General features: G+C 40.6%; 1 pseudogene; it reads right to left on the reverse strand.

Annotated features, from left to right (window-relative positions):
• Window positions 1–17,945: 17,945 nt before the first annotated feature.
• LOC149171245 (kinesin-like protein KIN-14L pseudogene) lies at window positions 17,946–20,997 on the reverse strand (annotated as a pseudogene).

Raw genomic sequence — 20,997 nt, forward strand, 5'->3', positions numbered from 1 at the left:
ATCATCTTAGGTGCATTTTTAGTGATTTTGAGTCGAGTCTTCACACCACGAGTTTCATCTCCGCACCTTTGGACTTAAACGAAAACCACTAAAATTAACGCTTAAAGTAAAATTCACCTAGTAACATTTTTATTTCTAGGGCTCTGATACACCAACTTAGCTTAGGCTAGTGTCTTGGAGTAGGAGAGTAATTAACTCTCCAAGACAGTAAAAACAAACAAGTAGCTATATCTTGTGGTAGGGAAGAAATCCAATTGTTGCATTTATGCTCTAGGAAAGCTCCTCTTAAAGGAGAAGCACGAGATCATGTCCGAACCAGTGTGGTAATCAATCCTTCCTTATTGGGAACGACACCAGATATTCACGTATTACAAACGGTAAACCTCGGATTAACCATTATCGAGGAGCCTGGGGTCACTTGTTGGTAAACCTTGGATTATGTCAAGGAACCTTCAAGGGGATTGAGCTTGCTACTCTGCCCTTGCATGCATATCAGATCGTGGACTGTTCCCCCAGGTGTATTTGTCTCAGTTGGTAACCTTAGTGGCCATATTCTTTAGGACTCTTCCTGAGGTGACAGTGGTGGGAAGATCCCACTATACCTGGAGCAGACGTCGGCTAGACTCACTTGGATTTGCTGGGGGGTTCACTTCACTCGAGATGGTTAAGTGGAGGAACTTGTGCCAATCTATTCATTAAGCAGGTTGCTGGGGTAACTGTTCCAACCACCATTTCTGTACTGAACTCTGCGACGTTGGATTTCATCACCAACTAGTGTTTTCGGTCCGAAAAGTTACTGTTTGTGTGTGTTTGATCTCCTAGATTCTTTAGGTGTGTGATTAAAATTTGTTTGGTTCTTTAGAGACTTTAGGTGCTTTTTATTAAGATTTTACTTTGTTTGTGTGTGAAGTAGTTAAAAGTCTTTAACTGTGGCTGAATTACCAAGACAGTCCCGTAGACTTCGGGGCCAGTCTCCTGAGATTATAAACGTGGCTGAGTTATTGAGGAAGTACCGTAGACTTCGAGGCCAACCTCCTGAGGAAGTACCGAGCCAACTTGAAGGCTTAAAAGTCCTCGTAACTCCTAGAGACAGTAGAGTTGGGTCACCGGACGAAGGAGAAGCTTCTTTGATAGTGCATCCTGATTTTCAAACGCCAGTAGCAGAATATAATCCACAGTCAGTGTCTGTCTCCGAAATCGCTGGTAGATTTTCATCTACTAGTGATATAGGTGAAGAACCCGAAATATCCGAGCCTGAAAGTGAATTTGCTGCCACTCCGACATCGGGGTTTGTTTCTCCAACTTTTAGTGGTCCTGGTTCACCTAGGGTAGAAATAGTGATCACTCAAGATCTTCCTTCTGGACTTATTTCTATTGAAGAACTTGCTCCGGAAGAAGAAGAAGTAGGCATCCCTATCCCTGAAAATCAACCTGTTATTGAACTAAGGGAGCGTGAATCAATTTTTTACAGTCCACCTAGGAGTAGTTCTTGGTATCTTTCTTTGACTAATTATTTAGAAAACTCAGGGTTAAGTTTTTCACCACCTCGTGCTCCTTATCACTCAACACCTAGAGGTTTTTATACTCCCATCAATATGGCAGGACAGTCGTCCATGTTTACTCAATCACCCGAATCCTTTTTGTACGGCGGTCCTTCTATTCCCTCCGGGTATCAGTCTCTTTCTGGTACTTTTTTGGGAGCATCTCCTCAACCCATTAAGCAAGGGTTATTAACTGGAAGCAATGGTACAAAGCCATTGAGTGTAGAAGACATTCTTATGATGTCAAGTTCTATTTCCAATCCTCAACCTCAAGGTGGCTAGTTACCGCCTGGGGGGCAGCCTCAATTAACGCCTGGGGGGCAACCTCAAGGTACACAATTTGCATCTGGGGGGCAACCTCAAGGATAGTACATACCTACGGGACAGTACGTTCCTCAAGGTCAACCCCAGACTCAATATGTACCCCAAGGTCAACCCCAGTATCAATTTATACCTCAAGGTCAACCCCAGTATCAGTATGTGCCTCAAGGGTATCAACCCCAAGGTCAATACTCGAACCAAGATTTCCAACCATCCCAAGGTCAAACGTATGTTCAAGGAAAGGGAAATGTACCTTTCAATTATCAATCCTACCCTCAACCCGGTTATGGTCCTCAGTATTCTCAACCATTTATGGGTCAGTACCCCAGAATGAATATAGTGTGGGATCCATCGCAAACCCAACAGGTGTTGCAGCCAAGTGTACAGTTGTCATCTCAAACTGGACAACCCCTAGTTTTTGGTACACCCCAGCAACCAATCCAGTCTAACATTCAAACTTCTGTACCTTCAGTAGTTTCTCAGCCTGGGCCCAGTACACCTCGTACTCCGCCTCAGATGACTGCTACAACTGCCACTACATCTATTCAATCTACCCCGCCTACTTTTGGAGTATCGACAGCTCTGGTTTCTACTGTTCCTGTATCTACTCCTCAGACATCTTTACCACCATCTGGATCTACCATTCAAACTTCGGTTCAGATGCCTGTAGGACAACCTGGTTTAAGTACGGTTGTCACAAGTCAACCACAATTCACCTATCAACCGTACCAGGGACAGTACCAATTCGGTCCTGCTGTCGAGCAGCCAGTTTATCAGTATCAACCGTATCCTAGGTACACTTATCAACAACCCTCGTACGGCCCGGTTAATCCTGGTTTTCCGGGAGGATACAATATCTCGAACGCGATTCCTATTCCTAGTTATCCTGGATATCCTCCTCCTGGGGCTGGTCTCATGACCCAGAGTTTTAGGGATCCTAATCGGCAGTTACCGTTTATCGCAACTTTGGACTTGCCTAACTTGTCGCGCCTAACGAATGATCCCATTAATTATCTTCTGTTTTGGCCGCCAATGCCGAATAAGTTGTGTAGTGACATTCCCAAGTTCGAAGGTAAATCAGGAGAGGACCCGTCGAACCATGTGATGACTTACCACCTCTGGTGTGCATCTAACTCCATCACAGATGATTCAATCCGTCTTAGACTTTTCCAGCGCACTCTAATCGGTCTCACGGCCAAGTGGTACATTGAGTTACTGCGAGGCACTTTTTATAATTTTAGTCAGTTAGCTACCTCGTTTTTAACTCATTTTCAGTTGCCAGTTCGATATGACAATGGCACGGAATTGTTAACTTCGCTAAAACAATCGACATCCACATACATTTCAGATCATATTCATGAGTGGAGACGTCGACGTCGTTTAGTGAAGGTATTTATTCCGGATCAGATCTTGGCTGAGTGGTTTGTAAAATCTTTGTTGCCAATGATCACTGAAGATGTTGCTAAAGCCAGAGTGGTTACTGAGGAGCAAGTCATTGCTCAAGCACAGTACCTTAACTTGGTGTATGCTCAGTCGGGTACGTTACACGAAAAAATCCCCGATCTTCCCAAGCAAAATCAAATCGCTGCAGTTCCTTCGAGATCTCATGCCGCCGATGGTATGATTGGCTCGGTTAACACTAAAGGTAAGAAGAAGTCTTCCAAGAATTCTTCCCCTATCATAACCTTGCCTGATTCCCCAACAAGAGATTCTTCTGCAGAGATTTCCGCCGATATTCACGTTGTAGAATCATCTACGACCAAATCAAAATCCGGTGGGAAGAAGAAAGGAAAGAAGAAGAATAAAACGGACAAAAGTTCAAAGGAGAAACCTGAAAAGGCGGAATCCAATGACGAAAAGTGCAAACCTCGTTATCCTTGTCTCATTTGTGACGATGAACATTTTACAAGAGACTGCCCTCATCGTGCAGAGGTTGCGAAAATTGTCAAGGGTTCCCAAACTCCTGCTGTTTTGAAGGATCCTTTTCCGGCTCAAGACAGTAAGATGATAGGTTCATCCTCGAGTGCCAATGAAGAACCCATACTGATGATGTCCCATGTTAGGATTGCGACTCGATCACAAGATTATGGTAGTAAGAGTCCTGTTGATGGTAAAGAAGCAGAATCTTCTCATTCTCATCCATCAACCTCAGCTCCCGGTTCCAATCCACTACAGATCGAGAAACCTAATCTAGACTTGGTAATCAAACCGCCCGCCAAGGGTATACTTCGAAAGTCAACTTTCAATCCACATGCAAGAGTGGCTCAGAATTATAACATTGTTGAGGATTTAGCTTTTTCACCCTCGGCAATGTCGGCTTTGGAAGTGTTGCAATCATGCCCAGCACAACGTAAATTACTTTTGTCGGCTATAGGAGCTGTTGATGTTCAGGACCCGAACCTAATAATTTTCGATCTAGAAAATAGTACACCGCATTTGCCTCATCAAATGGCTTTCCAGATTCCAGTGATAGTAAAAAACAGACCTATTCATCGGACTGTAATTGATGAGGGAGCCTCAACGTGTATTATGTCGATACAGTGTTGGAGATCGCTTGGTTCTCCTTCACTAAATCAATCCCCGATGATTCTAAAGGCCTTTGATGGCCGTGGGTTTCATCCTTTTGGCATTTTATAGGATTTGCCTATAGGGGTTGAAGGAAAAACCGTTAGTCTAGATGTGGAGGTGGTTGATGCCCCTCTAGATTACAACCTTCTCTTGGGTCGAAGTTGGTCTTACGCTATGACAGCGGTCGTTTCATCGGTCTTTCGAGTAATAAAGTTTCCACACAATGGAAAGATCATAACAATAGACCAGCTGGCTTACTTTTCATCCGACCCAGCCTCTTTGGAGAGTATTCAGCATGTTGGTAAAACGACTATCCCATATAAGGATGTTGGAGTAGGACTAGTTAAAGATGCCGGTTTACTGGGAACTTTTCCTTTTCCTCCAATCAACGCATCATCTTCATTCGCAACCATTCATATGATTACATCAGACACCATTGTTTATGATGATCCTTGGATCGTCCCTTCTGAATCTGAGATAGACTCATTTGGTAATTCCATGCCTTTGAGTCCATATGAAATTGCCTATGAAGCCGTGCAGTCTTTTGCCGACCTGTGTTCAACCAAAAATGACTTAATGAATGTGGTCCATGAGGAATCACTTTTCACATCAACCTCGGATTTAACCATGTTTTCTGAACTTGTTCACTCTGATGAGCAAATTCGTGAAATCCTATGTGTAGATGATTTACCATGGGAAGATCTCCATCACAGATCTTCGTTTTTACCTGAGGATGATCGTTTTGAAAATGATTTCTCATCAATTTTTACAACTGAATATGTCAAGGAACCTCAGAATCCAATGAAACATCCCGATTCAGAGTTAAATTTGGGAAACATCTCTCGAACTATTCCTATTGACATTTCGGTTAAACCTGGAATTGTTGAGAACATTCATATAGGTGCCTCGTGTACAGATGACGAAATTCAAATATATAAGGCCCTATTTCAAGAATTCCGCGACGTGTTTTCCTGGTCCTATGAGGAAATGCCAGGAATTGATCCCGCGATTGTTGTTCATGAGATCAAGACTTACCCGGACGCTAAACCCGTCCGGCAACTTTTGTGTCAGATTCACCCACGAAAAGCTGCTGCAATTAAAGCAGAAGTTGAAAAATTGTTGAAAGCAAGTTTTATTTATCCAATCCCGTTAACGGATTGGGTATCGAATATTGTTCTGGTTAACAAAAAGCAGGGAACAATAAGAATATGCATCGACTATAGGGACATTAATCGAGCCTGTCCAAAGGACAATTACCCAACCCCTATATCGATCAAATCATTGATGATTGTGCTGGCAGCGAAATATTTTCCTTTATGGACGGTTTTTTCGGATACAATCAAATCAACATTCTACCTGCCGATCAACCAAAAATGGCTTTCATTTGTCCATGGGGGACATTTGCTTATTGCAAATTACCTTTTGGGCTTAAGAATGCTGGAGCAACTTTTCAAAGGGCGATGTCTTATGCGTTTCATGACATCAAGCACATTGTGCAACCGTATCTCGATGATTTGCCTGCTCATTCATTACATCGAGCTGATCACCTCGTCCATTTACGAGCAATCTTTATGAGGTGTAGGCATTATCGTATTCGGTTGAATCCACACAAATGTGTCTTCTGTATAGAAACAGGTCGATTGCTGGGATTTGTAGTTTCGAAAGCCGGCATTCGCGTTGATCCCTTGAAGGTCGAAGCTATCATCAAATTGCCTCCTCCTTCGAGTCTTTGCCAACTCCAAAGTTTGCAGGGGAAAGCAAACTTTTTACGACGATTCATTCCTAACTACGCTGAGGTTACAAAGGGTTTTACCCGGTTGTTGAAGCAAAACACTCAATTCTATTGGGATGAGATAGCTCAGAAATCTTTTGATGCACTCAAGCATGCGTTGACCCATGCACCGTTGTTGCATCCTCCCAATTACAACCAGGATTACTTCTTGTATCTCGCCGCCTCTCATTCCACCATTGGAATGGTCTTAGTTCAGGAAGATGAATTCGCAACGGAACATGTGATATATTACCTCAGTCGCACGTTAAATCCAACTGAGCTAAAATACTCACATGTGGAGAAATTGGCATTGGCAGCCGTTCAAGCTGTCCAACATTTACGTCACTACATTCTACTACGTAAAAATATGGTAATTTCGGATTGCAACCCTATGATCTACATTTTGACCAAGCAATTGCTAGGGGGCAAGTACTCTAAATGGATCGTTATCCTGCAAGAGTTCGACTTGGAGTTTGAGAAATCTAAGTCTAAGAAATCTTTAGTTTTTGCGGAGTTAATGTGTGACTTCTCGCGTGCTGACACAGAAACTGTGGCGGAGGAGCCCATTGCGGACAAATCCTTGTTTCTAATCAGCACTTTAGATCCGTGGTATGGGGATATCATTGTTTATCTCCAGACCCAATCCTTTCGGCCAGAAATTTCAAGGTCAGAACGTCGGAAAATTCGATTCCAGTCCCAACAATTCAGAATTATTGGAGATACTCTTTATCGCCGTGGGGCGGACTCTGTTTTTCGACGTTGCTTAACTCACGAGGAAGCTGAAAGGGTTCTAAATGACTGTCACTCTAGAGCATGTGGCGGTCATATGTCTGGGTATGCCACAACCCAAAAGATATTGCGCGCTGGCTACTTTTGGCCGTCTTTATTTAAAGATTGTATTACGGCGGTCCGAAAATGCCACAACTGCCAGATTTTTTATCGTAAGATGCGCGCTCCACCTGCTCCTCTCCACCCTATAATTACCGTTGGTCCTTTTGCCAAATGGGGTATCGATTTTATTACATGTAACCCTCACTCGGTCGGGGGGCATGCGTATATCATCCTTGCGGTAGATTATTTTACTAAGTGGGCCGAGGCGATGCCTACATTCGAGGCAGATGGCAAGACAGCTGCAATTTTCATGTTCAATCATATAATTGCTAGGTTTGGTGTCCCGCAAGCGATAATCACTGATCATGGGCGTCATTTTCGAAACGTTATGATGACCGAACTTACAGGTCAGCTTGGTTTACGTCACGATAGTTCAACCCCTTATTATCCACAAGCGAATGGTCTGGTTGAATCCATCAACAAAGTTTTAGTTATCATGATCCGACGAATCATTGGGATTCATCGGTCGAATTGGCACAACATGCTATTTTCAGCGCTTTGGGCGTACCGAACTTCAGTAAAAACATCAACAGGGTTCACTCCTTTCCAACTAGTCTATGGTTTGGAAGCCGTGTTACCCATTGAATGCGAAATCCCGTCACTGCAAATGGCCATCGAATTACTTCCAGCCACTTCCGAAGAGGAAAAGCATTTGTTATACTTAGCTCAATTAGATGAGAATCGACGTGATGCTGCATTGGTAATCGAGACTCACGCAAAACGCATGAAAGCTCAGTATGATCGAAATGTGACCCCTCGAAATTTTTCAGAAGGAGATCTAGTCTTAGTTTATGATCAAGCTAATGATAAATTAGGCGCTGGAAAATTCGTTCCTATGTGGCATGGTCCCTATGTTGTCAAGCGAAAGCTAGCCAAAGGGGCTTATGAATTGGTAGACTTTGATGGGGACTCTTTGGGTAAACCCAGAAATGGTCTTTACTTGAAGAGGTATTATGCTTAAAAGAATGGGTATGGAGATTTTTAGTTAGGATAGTTTTTCTTTCTAGCTGGTGTGTTTTAGTTTAAACAATGTGCTTAGCTTAGAGAGTTTTTTTTCGTCATTATTCCTGCTTATCTTGGTTTTACTCTTGATATTGCAGATGTCGATGCCTCTCCAAACATACATTGGTTTCACTGATGGTGCTTGTCGTAATACATGGAACATCTCTTCTACAGCTTGGGTTATCTATTCGCCCTCTGACGAGTTAGTATCTATGCATGGGGTAAGCCTCAGTCAAACAACGAACAACATTGCCGAGTATAGTGCAGTGATTGAGTTATTATCTGAATCTATTTCATTTGGGATTCGGAGTTTGATAGTGAGGTTAGATTCTGAACTCATTGTATTACAACTTAATAGAGTGTATGCCATTAGAAATCCAGTGTTATTAAGATTATTTTTGAGAGTGCGTCTCTTGGAACGTGAATTTGATTACATTGAATATCAACATATTCCAAGGTCTTTAAATACATTAGCAGATGCAATTGCTTCTCGAATGTTAAATAGACATTTGCAATAATCATACATGTAAATTTAAAACCATTCCATAACATGATTTACAAGATAAGCCAGTAATAGTGATATATATATATAGGAGTGTGTCAAAAAATACATCGTTTTCGATCATAGGTTGAAAAACACCTTATGATCGGCAAAAATGATAAGTACAAAAAACAAAAATGTCACATGTGCCCACAATAGGCGATCATCCTATCACTGGTGATGATCTCTATAAGAAACCACTGCACGGGCCACCTTGCAAAGGAACCTCCTAAAAGGTCTCGGGACTCCAATCACATAGCGCTGAAGTCGACGAGGAATGTCGTCTATAGTGGTCTCGGGAATATCTCCTGTCAAGCGCTCAAGATGACCCTCCAACTCGGCCAAAACCTCTGCTGATTCGTCCTGTGGGGCTGGCATGGGTGCAACTGGTTGCCTCCTCTCGAAAGGCCGGAGAGCGCCTAGTCGCTATGGACCCACATCTGCATTTTAAAATTTTTACTATCAGTTTTGAGACGATAAAAAAAAACAAAAAAAAAATTAGGAAAAATGTTGAAAAGGATTTTACCTGACTCGTCCCACTGCTCTCCTGGTGGAAGAACCATGTCTGGGTCACCACGAAAATCTATCCCAGCGTAAGGAAAGTCCTGAATGGAAAAGACCTGGTTTTCCAGTCATTGGAAATACTCAGGTTTGAAGCGAGCAACCTTTGTCCTCTCGTCTGCGTGACGGGCCATGACTACGACCCATCGCATCAGTTTGGGCTCTCGAGGAAGCCCAGCTCCAACAGTAAGGTGTTGTGGGATCAGCATAGGAACCCTCTCCAGGCCAAAGCTCACGACCAAAGCCCCATAACCAAAGGTCTTTAGTCGTCCGTTCTTGGCCCTGGTCAGTTGGCCTTTCACATTGGCCAACACGGCATCGCACCAGTTGAAGATGGTGCCTCGAAAGCAATCAACTGCCATACACATCTGGGATCCGGTGGCAATATGTAATGCGGCAGCTCCGCAAAGTCTGGTGACAGTAAATGCAATCACCATGAGCTCAGGACGGGATATTGTCTTTATGTCTATCCCTTTGTCTCTAGCCTGGCTGTTGCAGTACTCTAGCCAGAGGCTATCGACAAACTGGCCACCTGGCCTAGTCCCGTGCAGAGTCAAGTCTTCGCCTCTCTTAGGCAAACCAGTCAAGAAATATATGTCCGCCGGCTCGATTTCGAGCTGGTGACCGCCAATGAAGAAACACTGGTCCTGTATGCTCCATCTGTCGACCAGCCACTATAAGAAATCCACCTGAGCCCTCATGCTAGGAATGGCCTAGAATTTGTACAGTCTGCACGCCCTCAAAGCATCAAGTGAAGGCTGATGATTCCATGCGGCAGCATCCACGTCCTCATGCTCTCGTTCACGCCAATCTAGCATGATGTACTCTCTGCATCAAGTATAAAGATTAATTAAATTGCTAGAAAATATTTTGATTGGTCCATTTTTGAGAATTTTTGGGTTCAAAACCCTTGCGGCGGGGTACGCACCCTCCGGGTTAGACACAGTGCGTGGGACCGCACTTTGTCTACACGGAAGGTGCGGACCCCGAGCTTTTTCCCAATGGAGAAAAATTCGGGGTCCATAGGCCCACAATGGTAAACCTGCGGGCCCCCGCGCGCGGGTTTTGCGCCTAAAAACCCTCCCAAAAATGAAAATAAAAGACTAAAACAAAAAATTAAACGGTTAAAAATGAAGAGTAGGATGATGTGGATTACCTGGAGAAGACGGCGCTCGATTCCGACGGTCGGATTTTCCGCAATCTTCACGGGAAGTTTTCTGAGCAAAAGCACTATTTTCTCACCCAAACTCAAACGGTAAAAATGAATTGACAAAGGCCCTTTTTATAAGTTTTTTGAGTAAATAAATCACAAATTTGTTTATGTTTCACTTTGAAAAGGTATTTTGCGACGTTTTTATCCATTTCAAATAGGTATGAGTAATGTTTGTGTTTTTGTGCAGAATAAAGGATTATTCAGGCGAAATCTATCATTTTCAACAGAAAAACATGTAGAGTCATCTTTAAGCTCTTTTCTGACTCCTAAAACATGAAAAGATTGCCGAGTGTTTCTTTAAAACTCGTTAAAACAGAATTAAAAGACGGTCCACTTACAGCTCTTTTCCGACCGTAAAAACATGAAAAGATTGCCGAATTTTTGTCGTTTCAAATTCGATATTGGTTATAAAACGACGTGTCATTGATCGCTTTTTTACTTTTTTGGGTCAAAGGCACTAATAACGAAAAGTACTCCTTGGTCGTAAAAGATCAAGCGGTTCTCTCAAGTATTATTTTATACTTTTTCGGGCTTGGGAGACACAAATTTACAAAAAAGGTCAACCCTGGAGTCTTCTTAAGTTTTTTCAGACTCTCTAAAATTGAAAAACGTCGAGTTTCTCCTATACTGGACTCGTTAAAATTTCACAGTAAAGGACCTGTTCAATTACAAACAGGAACGAACCACTCCTTCTTAGGGTTCGAATTTAAACTAAGTTGGACTCATCCGAAGGATGAGCTTATAATCAAGCAAATGTTATCCTCCTCAAGCTTGTCAAAAATAAAGAGGTACTTGCCAGAAATGGTAGGGGAAAAGAGAGAAAAATGAGCCTGTTTGTCATACTTTGTAACCACTCTTGAACACGACACTTTTATTCACCTGGGTTGGGAAATCCTTTGCCTAACAGTTGATCAAACCACATTGAAAGTCTTTAGCCAGTTTCTGGGTTTCAACTTTGGGTCAATTGTCACCAAGCCCTCTGTCATGTCGTTATGTGTTCAAGAGGTCACTGCCAATAAGCCATTCATCTGCAAAATATCTGTCATCCATCTTGACCATCCCTGAGTCAGTTCTTCAACTTGATCTATGATTTCGTGTTGTGGGCTTGCCTATGACGGATCGATTTCTATCGACATCAACTCATTATCTAGAAAGATGATCTAGGAATCGTCAGTACCTTGAGATCTGCATGCATCAATGGCAGGTTTCTTGCCTTTGACGACAGTTTACATCATTGACTTTCAATCAAAGGATTCCGTGACATGCTCGACATCAACACATTTATTTGCATCTCATGGACTGTACTGGGTGCTTTGACAGCCATTGACATTATTGGTGGTTTCTCTCACACTTGTTAACAGTTTACATCATTGACTGGTAATCAAGTGGTTTCTACCATGTTCGACATCAACACATTTATTCGCGTGGATAGAATCGTACTGTTTCGGGAAGTAGAAATGAAGACCCTGGATCTGGTTTCCACAATCCAGGCTGTGAGGAATTTTGTATTCATTATATAATGGACTATTCATAAACAGATGGTTGCGTCCATACTGTGTCCACATGAGTCTATACTTGTGATGTTTTACAAGATCATTCTTGTATCAGAGCAGTAGTTAGTTTTCTAGTCAGTTTTGATCTGAGTATGGGAATACCTACCTCAGCAATGATATGATCTCACATATATATTTTGCATTGAATGTTTTTACAGGTTCCAACCGGGTTCTCCACAAGATGATCCTCGAAATGATAAAGTCCTTAACTCTTCCTAAATGATAAGAAATCCTCATCTACTACAGACTTCACACTTTAGGGGGCAATCTGTTACACAAAAATATCGTCACCATGATTATTTGCAGTCAGTATGGGTCTATCATCACTTGTACTGTCCTCCTAAGCAAGTCTCAGACCTCAGCTCTTCAAATCAAGCTTTGGAAATGAGAGAAAGACATTAAAAATCAATGTAACTCTGGTTCCGCACTTTCTCTCATGGTCACCTGCGGTCCCGCACCTTCTGTGTACAAAAGCTGTGGACCTACCCACTCTGTCCCTAACGGTGTAGGTGTGGACCCATGTGAAAGTCAAAAGGTGCAAGTTTTATCTTTAAAAACTCACTTTGGGTTAATTCTAGAGGTTTCTAGAAGTAATTTTGACGTGGATTGTTCACTCTGAGGTCGTTCATGCATCCCAAAAGAGAAGGAGCTAATCCCTTGATGAAAGGAGCTATCCCTTTGAAGGAGGACCTAGTAACCTCCCTCCATTGCACTATAAATACAGGCATTGGGCTAGTTGCTAGAGAGGTTAGAAGCTGAACATTTTTGAGGGTAAATGCTGGTGAAATCAAGACTTCCTAGTTAAGCCTAAAGAGGAGAGATCACATACCTTTTTGGTTTCATTAGGGAGTGAGTGAAACTTGTCAAAGTAGAGGAGACTTCTTGCTGGACCCTGGGAGGAGCTTGTACAACGTCAAGGCAAAGGTTGTAAAGTTCTTCTTCTTTTGAATTAATACAATCAAACTCATTTTTCTCAACAAGTATCTTATGTTATTTGTTTCATGGACTCCTTGACTTTCATGTTAAATATGTTTTATGCAATTGGATTTTCAGGTGCTATTTAACTTGTTTGCCTTGTTTGTGTTTGCAGATTCACGAAAAGGAGCTCATTTAGATCGAAGGAGCGAGGGCATCCACAAGCTAACGTTGGACCTAAGGTAGGCCCTAAAAACACTTGTTTGCTATTGTTTATCAAATCATATTTAGAGAAAGATAGTGTCTAGTTGGTTTGCTTGTCATTAGGTCTTCTTTAGATTCTAGGAAGGTCTATCTTGTCCGCAAGATCAACTTATTCTGTGTGACAATGCCCGTACAAGTAATAGATTCATCCTAGTAGGTGACATGGAGCAGACATGGTGAGTGGTGTTGTTGATCGCATGCAAGGGAATTCAACGACATGCATATCATTGTGCGCACGCATGCAATCTAACCCATTTGGCACACTCACCGAGGCAAAGACAAGAAGCAAGTCCAAATGGAGCTGAAGGTGTAGTTGACAGTTGATGCACATGACCACTAGCACAAATTGGAAGATCATCATGGACACTATGCATTAGTGTGTTTCTGGGTCGGTCGCATCCAAGAAGAACATGCACATGCTAGTAGACGAGCTTGATGGAGGAGCCATACCAATGCACCCAGATGAAACAGAGGCAAGAGTTCGCTTCCACAATATGGCACTGTGGAGTGCATGCACACCATCACATACGACCAATATTGGCATCATTTCACCATCACAAGCATGTCAAAGAGTTGGTCTCACTACAACGGACCGAGTGTCAATGATGTCTTGCATGGCCTACTCAAGCCATTTTGTCTCACATGGGCACATGTGCATTGCAATGTAACATCTTCTCAAGTGGAAGTTCAAGTGTCGATATGGATGTAACAGTGATACAGTATATGAAGGCTCATGAGGGCAGATGAACTGTCACAAAGGGGAATGTCAAGGGTCACCCCACCCTTTGCTATAAATAGAACCTCATAACTCATTGTAAAGGATTTTGGTTAGCCAAGCTTCCGATAAGACTATCTTGGAGACAGCTTGGACAATATTTTAACGAGCCTTGGCTTCTCCACTATGCAGAGCTAGTACATCTCATTGGAGAAGCATGTGGTTTTGGCTGTAACGTTCCGTTGTCAAAACTAGTGGTTGGAAACTTGGTGGAGTTCTGTTGTTGCTTAAATGTTACAAAATTCTTCATTAAACTTGAAGGTGCAAAAACTATATACATACTATTTGGTATACTATTCTGCAGACAATAGAAACAAGACAGAAAAATAAAAACAAAGAAACCATTGTTTGGATTGATCATGTCAATCAATCCTAGGAAACTGCCTCCTTATCCATATATGGCTTGTGATATATCTGGAAGAAGTCACCATTCTTGTATTCCTGCATTATCCATTGTCCTCTGCTCAGCTGTGCGGCTTCTTTGGAAAGAAGGTCAACGACTTCATTCCTTTCCCGTGTTTCCTTGCAACATCTCATGCAATTGCTAGTTTATTTCTTGGTGTGCAGGGCCCTGGGTGCAATTTGCAGTTGTCGTGCAGAGAAGGGTTGGAATTTGGATTACTCTTTACCCATTATACATATTTTTTTAGGTTTTAGGTTTTTATGTTTCCCTTCAAGAAACATTATGTTTAAAACTTTTCCCTTCAAGAGTGATGTTTTGATAATTAATTAACCCTTCACTAATAAAGGTTTCATTAAAAACACATATCTATCATAAGAAAAAAAATTGGCCGTAACACATAAATGACTTATTGAATTCACAATTTTGGTTTCAAATTGTATGGAACACTCAGAATAAAATATCCATAACTCTGAAACCAAATGTCCTTCACTCATACATGCCATAGAACTTGTATATATGAGATATTACTAAGGAGATCTTATGGGAAGTAAATATGACCAACAAAGTAAAACTATAAGATGGACTATCCTTTGCATCCTCTCCACTATCATAATCACATTGAATCAATGTGGGGCTCCACTGTCGAGAGTTTGTAGTCAAGAAAGTACAATGCATTAAAATTGTTTTAGTATTTCATAAGTGGCAGTAGATATTGTTCTTCATAAGCCATATCTTTCAAAGCTTTTAAGCGAAACAACATTGTCACTATTCCACAAGTGACATTTTGACATAGGATAACTTTCATAAGTGAGTGGTGAGTCCGTGATATTGTGACAGGACTCTGGCCCAAACAATCCAATAAAGGCGGTTGGCCAATACGCTTAGGGAGAGCTAGTTGCAACAAGCAATATTGTTGTTCAAATTTATTGTGACAAGGAAGAGGTTTTTTTCTTTCAGCGACGTAGGTTCGATGATGCACTAACACACTCATGGATTGATTGTTTGTTACATTCAAGTGGGAATTTTAACGATGTTTGCATAAGAGATAGATGCATATTCATTGCATTTCAAGGAAACTATTTAGACTTGGATTCTAATCCAACTTACCCTGATCAAATGAACGAATTCTGAGTTATTGAATGATATTCCTTCTAAGGAGTATGAACTACATATGTTTTCTTCCCATTGTCCCTAGGAATTCAATCATATTAAGATCGACCATCTGATGAGATCTCATCATGAACAGAACATTTCAAACCAAGCCAAATTTGTTGTGTTGTGGGTATATATATATATATATATATATATATATATATATATATATATATATATATATATGAATGTCATTGTTTGATATAAAGTCGCTATTAGGCAAGACACTTATTGATCCCTTAGTTTTTTAGACTTATATTTAAGGAGACTAGGTAAGAAACTTTGTTGAATGATCTCAGATACATTTTCCGTGGTTGTGTTTCCTAAGGCTATAGGTGTTCTATGGTTGTGTGTCCTTAGGCTATAGGTGCTTTTGTGCAAGTTGCAAATATCTTAATTCCTATTTATTAAAAATATGTTTTTCTTTCTATGTGTGTGCATATTTGAATTCACTTGGGATGTCTCTTCAATTGGTATGGTCCATTCACATCCACCTCAAGTTGCATCAACGAGAAAGAAAATCAATCAAAGGTGAAAATGGGCCTAAATAGATTTACCCATGGAAAATTGAAAGCTTGCAATATTAATGGCACAAAAGAAAATACAGAAAGACTAAGAATGTGTAGCCTAGGAATAAAAAAAGCAAAATTGTTATCTATATGTTTATAGTATCTATTTGTAATAATTCCTAAAGCATAAAAGAGCCAAACAAATGTCGTATCTAGATGGTTTTGTCAAGAAACCTTTCCAAGGTAAGATATCTACATTATTATCATGTTTACAATTGAGTTCTTCAACATTATTTCTACATTTATTAATTTTAATAAAAAAATAAATAGTTTCTAGTGATGTTTTAAATTGGTTTCATTGAGATGATCAAATTGTACAATTAATAAATTATATTTTGGTTTTTACTTGAATGCTTAACCCACTTAATGTATTACAAGTGTGTGTTTAAGTAACACACCTTCTTAGTGATAGATAGAGTAAAACATAAACGACACTAATAATAAACTTAAATTAAGGACCTTAAGCTTAATAAATCATCTAAATTCTTTAATTTAAAACTAAATAAACTTATCCTATTATGGGATAAATAAATGTTTATTACCTAAATAAATTAATTAGTTAACATATTTACCAATTGTATTTATATAAATATATACTTAACCAAATATGTCTTTTCATCTTTTAATTTAAATAAAATCAATTTATAATAATACTCTTATATGAAGGATTATGGAATAAGATAGGATAAAAGTTTATTGTTTAATTATTTAATTAGTTTATATGTTTTTTAATTATATCTATTTTTATTTAGATGAATGATTTCGTTAATCAATTATGTGATACTTATGATTTTTTCAAAGATATTTATTTATATATCATCTATAACCAAAATTATTAAAATTATTAAAGAAATAAATTAATTAAGATCCTAATAAATAAAAATAAGGGAAATTTTATTATTCTTTTATGAAAAATAAAAATATTAATAATATGAATAAAATAAAGTAATGAGTAGCAAGTAAGAAAGGAAAAACAATAATTCAAATAGAAAAGAGAAATTAGGTGAATTCAAATAATCCAAAAGATGAGGGAATAAAGCTAGAAAGGAAAACTAAGCAGAACGAAAAAGGAAAGAGGAAAGGGGAGGGATCCAACAACTGCTAATCTTGGGCATGGATGTAACAGCTGCCAATCTTCCAGTCTTCGTCCCTGTTGATATTGCTCTGTCTCCTTTCAATATCTTTTTAGCTTTATAGTATGTCTTAAAATTGATTTTGTTTGGCTAAGATTTTGATTTCATGGAATGTAAGGGAATAGGTTAATAGCCCAAGACTCAAGAGACATTTGGTAAGAGTGAAAGCCAAACTCAGACCACTAGTAAGGCAATTCCAGGGTGTGGTTTTTCTTGAATAATCATGATGAGTCATCCTGCATTAATGTGAGTTCCAAAACTGAATTGTAATCATTTTCCCCTATATATTAAAAAAAAAAGAAATAATCAAACTAATTATGAAAATAAAATTATAGTGGAAGCAAACTGTTGTATTTCAAACTATAATAAACAGGAGATCCTATATTATAAAGATAAAATTACACTGCAAACAAACTGTTCGGATTTCAGAATTCGAATTCCAATTCATTGTTCGAATTCCAAAATTTTGCCGTAAACATTTTCAGATTTTGACATTGTAACCCGCAGGCAGGGATTCGAAATTAAAGTTTATTTGTTGATAAGGTCATTATGGACTTACTATAATGTCCGTTCCAAGTTGAAATGGAAAGGGGTCAGTATCTAAATAAACTATTAATGACGTTTTCAAACAAACTTTAGCCGTCAAAAATACGTTCTGCCCCGTTCCAAAGACTTCATGCCGACGGTAATTTAAAAAATTTCAACGTATTTTACGGGCAAAATGGCCTCTGACGGTCAAAATGACCGTCAAATTCCAACCCTGGTGCAGAGTTTATCTCTTTTTGAAGGTTATTACATCAGGTTTTCCCACCTTCATCGCCTGCTGATCAGGTGGTGTTTTGCAAGTTCGCCCTGCATGCCCGTTTGGAGAAGCTGTTATCTTCGATCCCACGGGTGCTTTTCCCTCAAGTGAATTTCGCCTAGGGTGACCACTTCCTGAATTGTTGACCACTGTAAGTGGCTGCTGCCTGTTTGAGATGGGTTGGCTCTGTCCACCACTAGATAATCTTCGCTCACCGCTACAGACAGGGGGTGATAATTCAACTTGAATTGTAGATCTTTTTTCACCATTGATTAGTTTTCCAAAGGACTGTAGTGACTTTTTAATTTGAGAAGTCTTTTTCGATGCGAATGGAGCCACAGTATCAGTTCCTGTATTTGTTTCACCGTCTGTACCACCACTTTGTAGCCCTGATAAATTTCTACGGTCATTTCCCAGACTGCTCCGACGGTTGCCATTTTGTTTGCCTATCGGCGTCTCATTAAGCTTGGTTCTTTCCCCTGAATCTACCAACTTGTCATCTTGGGTACCCATCCCAAAATTATAAATACCATATTGTGCCTCAACTTTGCTTATTCCAGGCGCTTCAAGGCTCCATCTACGACTTCGCACTGGCGTTTGGAGTTTGTGTTTGTCAATAAGTAGAGATTCTCTCACATTCTGTAACTGTGCTACTTCTGCTTCCTTCCTCGCCAACGCCTTCTTCAAACTGTCCACCTGCTCTCTAAGCTCACGAACTTCTCCACTTTCTTTATTCAAACGTGCAACACCAAGTTCAACAGAGGACACCCGTTCAGCGAATTTAAGGGTGCTTATTGTCTCTCCATATGAATCCGGTTCAGGACTTACGTGCACAAACATCAGTCTTTGCCTTGCCCCCTAATGAATCCTGAAGCAATTGAGTCAATTTGCTATTTCGATATGGCACATGCGACTTCCTCTGTGCCAATGCTGCAATAACGTCTCCTAGAGATGAAAGGGACTTGTTTATGTATTGTGCCTCCTTCAAACGATCTCCAGTTACTTCAGATTTATCTACCCTCTCACTTCCAGCAAGATCTACCAAATTAAGGCAGCTATGAAGGTTACACCCAGAAACACGATCTGTACCTTGCACATGCACAGTCAACACACTGTGAGAACGACTGCTGTGGTCATTTAGTGCAGTGTAGCTAACAGTGCGATTCTTTTGGCCAAAGTTCATCAAGTCCAAAACATAAGTTGCTTTAACAGGCATAAGTATAGCATCCTGTACATTAAATCCCTTATGACCATTATTTCGAATATCTAATTTCTTGCTTGAGGTCAGTGCTCCGAGAAGATCCCTCACTTGTTCGTTGTATACCTCTATCATTTGGACGGAGACTTCATACACCATTAAATCTTTCCTCTTTTGAGACAACTCGAAGAGGTCACTGAGTGCTCTATAGTTGACTCCCATCTCCTTTTCAGAAGCACCTGTTGGACCGCTCATGGTGTGGGTTTTCCCAGATCCTGTTTGACCATATGCAAAAATGCAGACATTGTAACCATCCATTACAGATCGGATCAATGGCTGTGTATCCGTGTAAATTTCCTCTTGTGTAGAAGATGGCCCAAAAACCTTATTAAAATTGAATATCCTCTGTACATCTTTGCCCATTTTGGATGTATTGACCAGGAGGGATCCATCCTCTCCAATCAATTCCACTGCACTGTGGGCTTCAGATTGACCTCCAAAATGTGGTCGGATTCTGCAGTATACCCTTATGCTTCCTTTGAGTTCTTGAAGGCTATTATAAAGGATCTTGTTTTCTTCCAGAACTCTGTGATATCCACTAGCAGCATTAGAAATTCCTGCGACCTGGTTATCAAGCAATTCAAAATGCTTTCGCCACTCTGCCTGAAACCCTTGTACATCTTCCCGTGCTCTAAGTAATAAGACTCTTATGTCCTTGACTTCTTTCCTTTGTGCTTCCAAACGCATCTGATGTTCCTGACTTATGTGCAAAGGTTTTGGATCCTGACTTTGAAAAGGTGAACAGTCACCATTTTTCTGCTGTGGAGAATCCAAAAGGAGTTGATTGTCTTGATCCTGGCTTTTCTGAATCAGGGGAGATTTGTATTGTTTATTTTCTGCAAAAATTGCAATGATAAGATTTATGAATGCTTGCATCGAGCCCGGTGCAGCAGTTTGTATGGCTTCAACAAGGTTCTGATCAACATTTCCCTTGTCATTTGTCATTTCTACAGCAAACCGCTTTAACCAAGCTCCCATTGTGTCTTTAGATTGAAAGATGTCACCGAGTCGTTTTTCTCCGTCATCCATGTTTATAATTGATAGGTCTGGCAGAGTTTCAGTGTCCCTTACAGGCACACAAGGAGTTGAGCGTTGAAGGAAATTTCCTGCGCTTCGTGGAATCATGGGGGACCTCAAAGGGCCTGCATATTTCCAACAGCCATTTCCTCCACACTGTTTCCATTCATAATAAGATTTCAGCGCCAATATACAGTCAACAATCTTTGTCGTAGAACCCGGCCGCAAGCTTTCCTGCTCTAAATGAGTAGCTTCAAAAGTAGGCAACTTCATCTCTTCAGCAGCTACGAGAAAATTCCTAACATTCTCAAAATATTGATAAGCAGATAAAGGCCGTCCTTCAGGAGGAAGTGATGAAACATGATTTGCAACGACCTTAGACACTGTGCCTGGCTGAACCTTGTTGATAAGATTACATAATATGATCCCATTTCTCAAGCAAAGACGAAACTCCTCCTCAGATGGCTCGCATGGAATATCTAGAGAACCAACCATGCTCTTTATCCATGCTGTAGCTTGAAACCTCCTATTAGCAGCTTCCTCTGCTTTCAGTGAAGCCAAACGACCTTGCGATCCACTACTTTCTGCGCTAGAAACCTGTAAATCCGTGGCACTCCTGAACATATCGTCGGAAAATGCCTCGTGCCTTCTCTGAGAAAACGAACTTCTGGGAGGAGGAGAGGGAGAAGTGCTGGAAACCAATGGGGGAGGGACCCTGCTGGGAGTAGAATCTGGTTCCAGAGACAT

This window comes from Pinus tabuliformis, chromosome 4_2 (assembly GCF_031772625.1).
Source record: "Pinus tabuliformis cultivar Carrire ecotype Pingquan chromosome 4_2, CPIR1, whole genome shotgun sequence".
NCBI lineage: Eukaryota > Viridiplantae > Streptophyta > Pinopsida > Pinales > Pinaceae > Pinus > Pinus tabuliformis.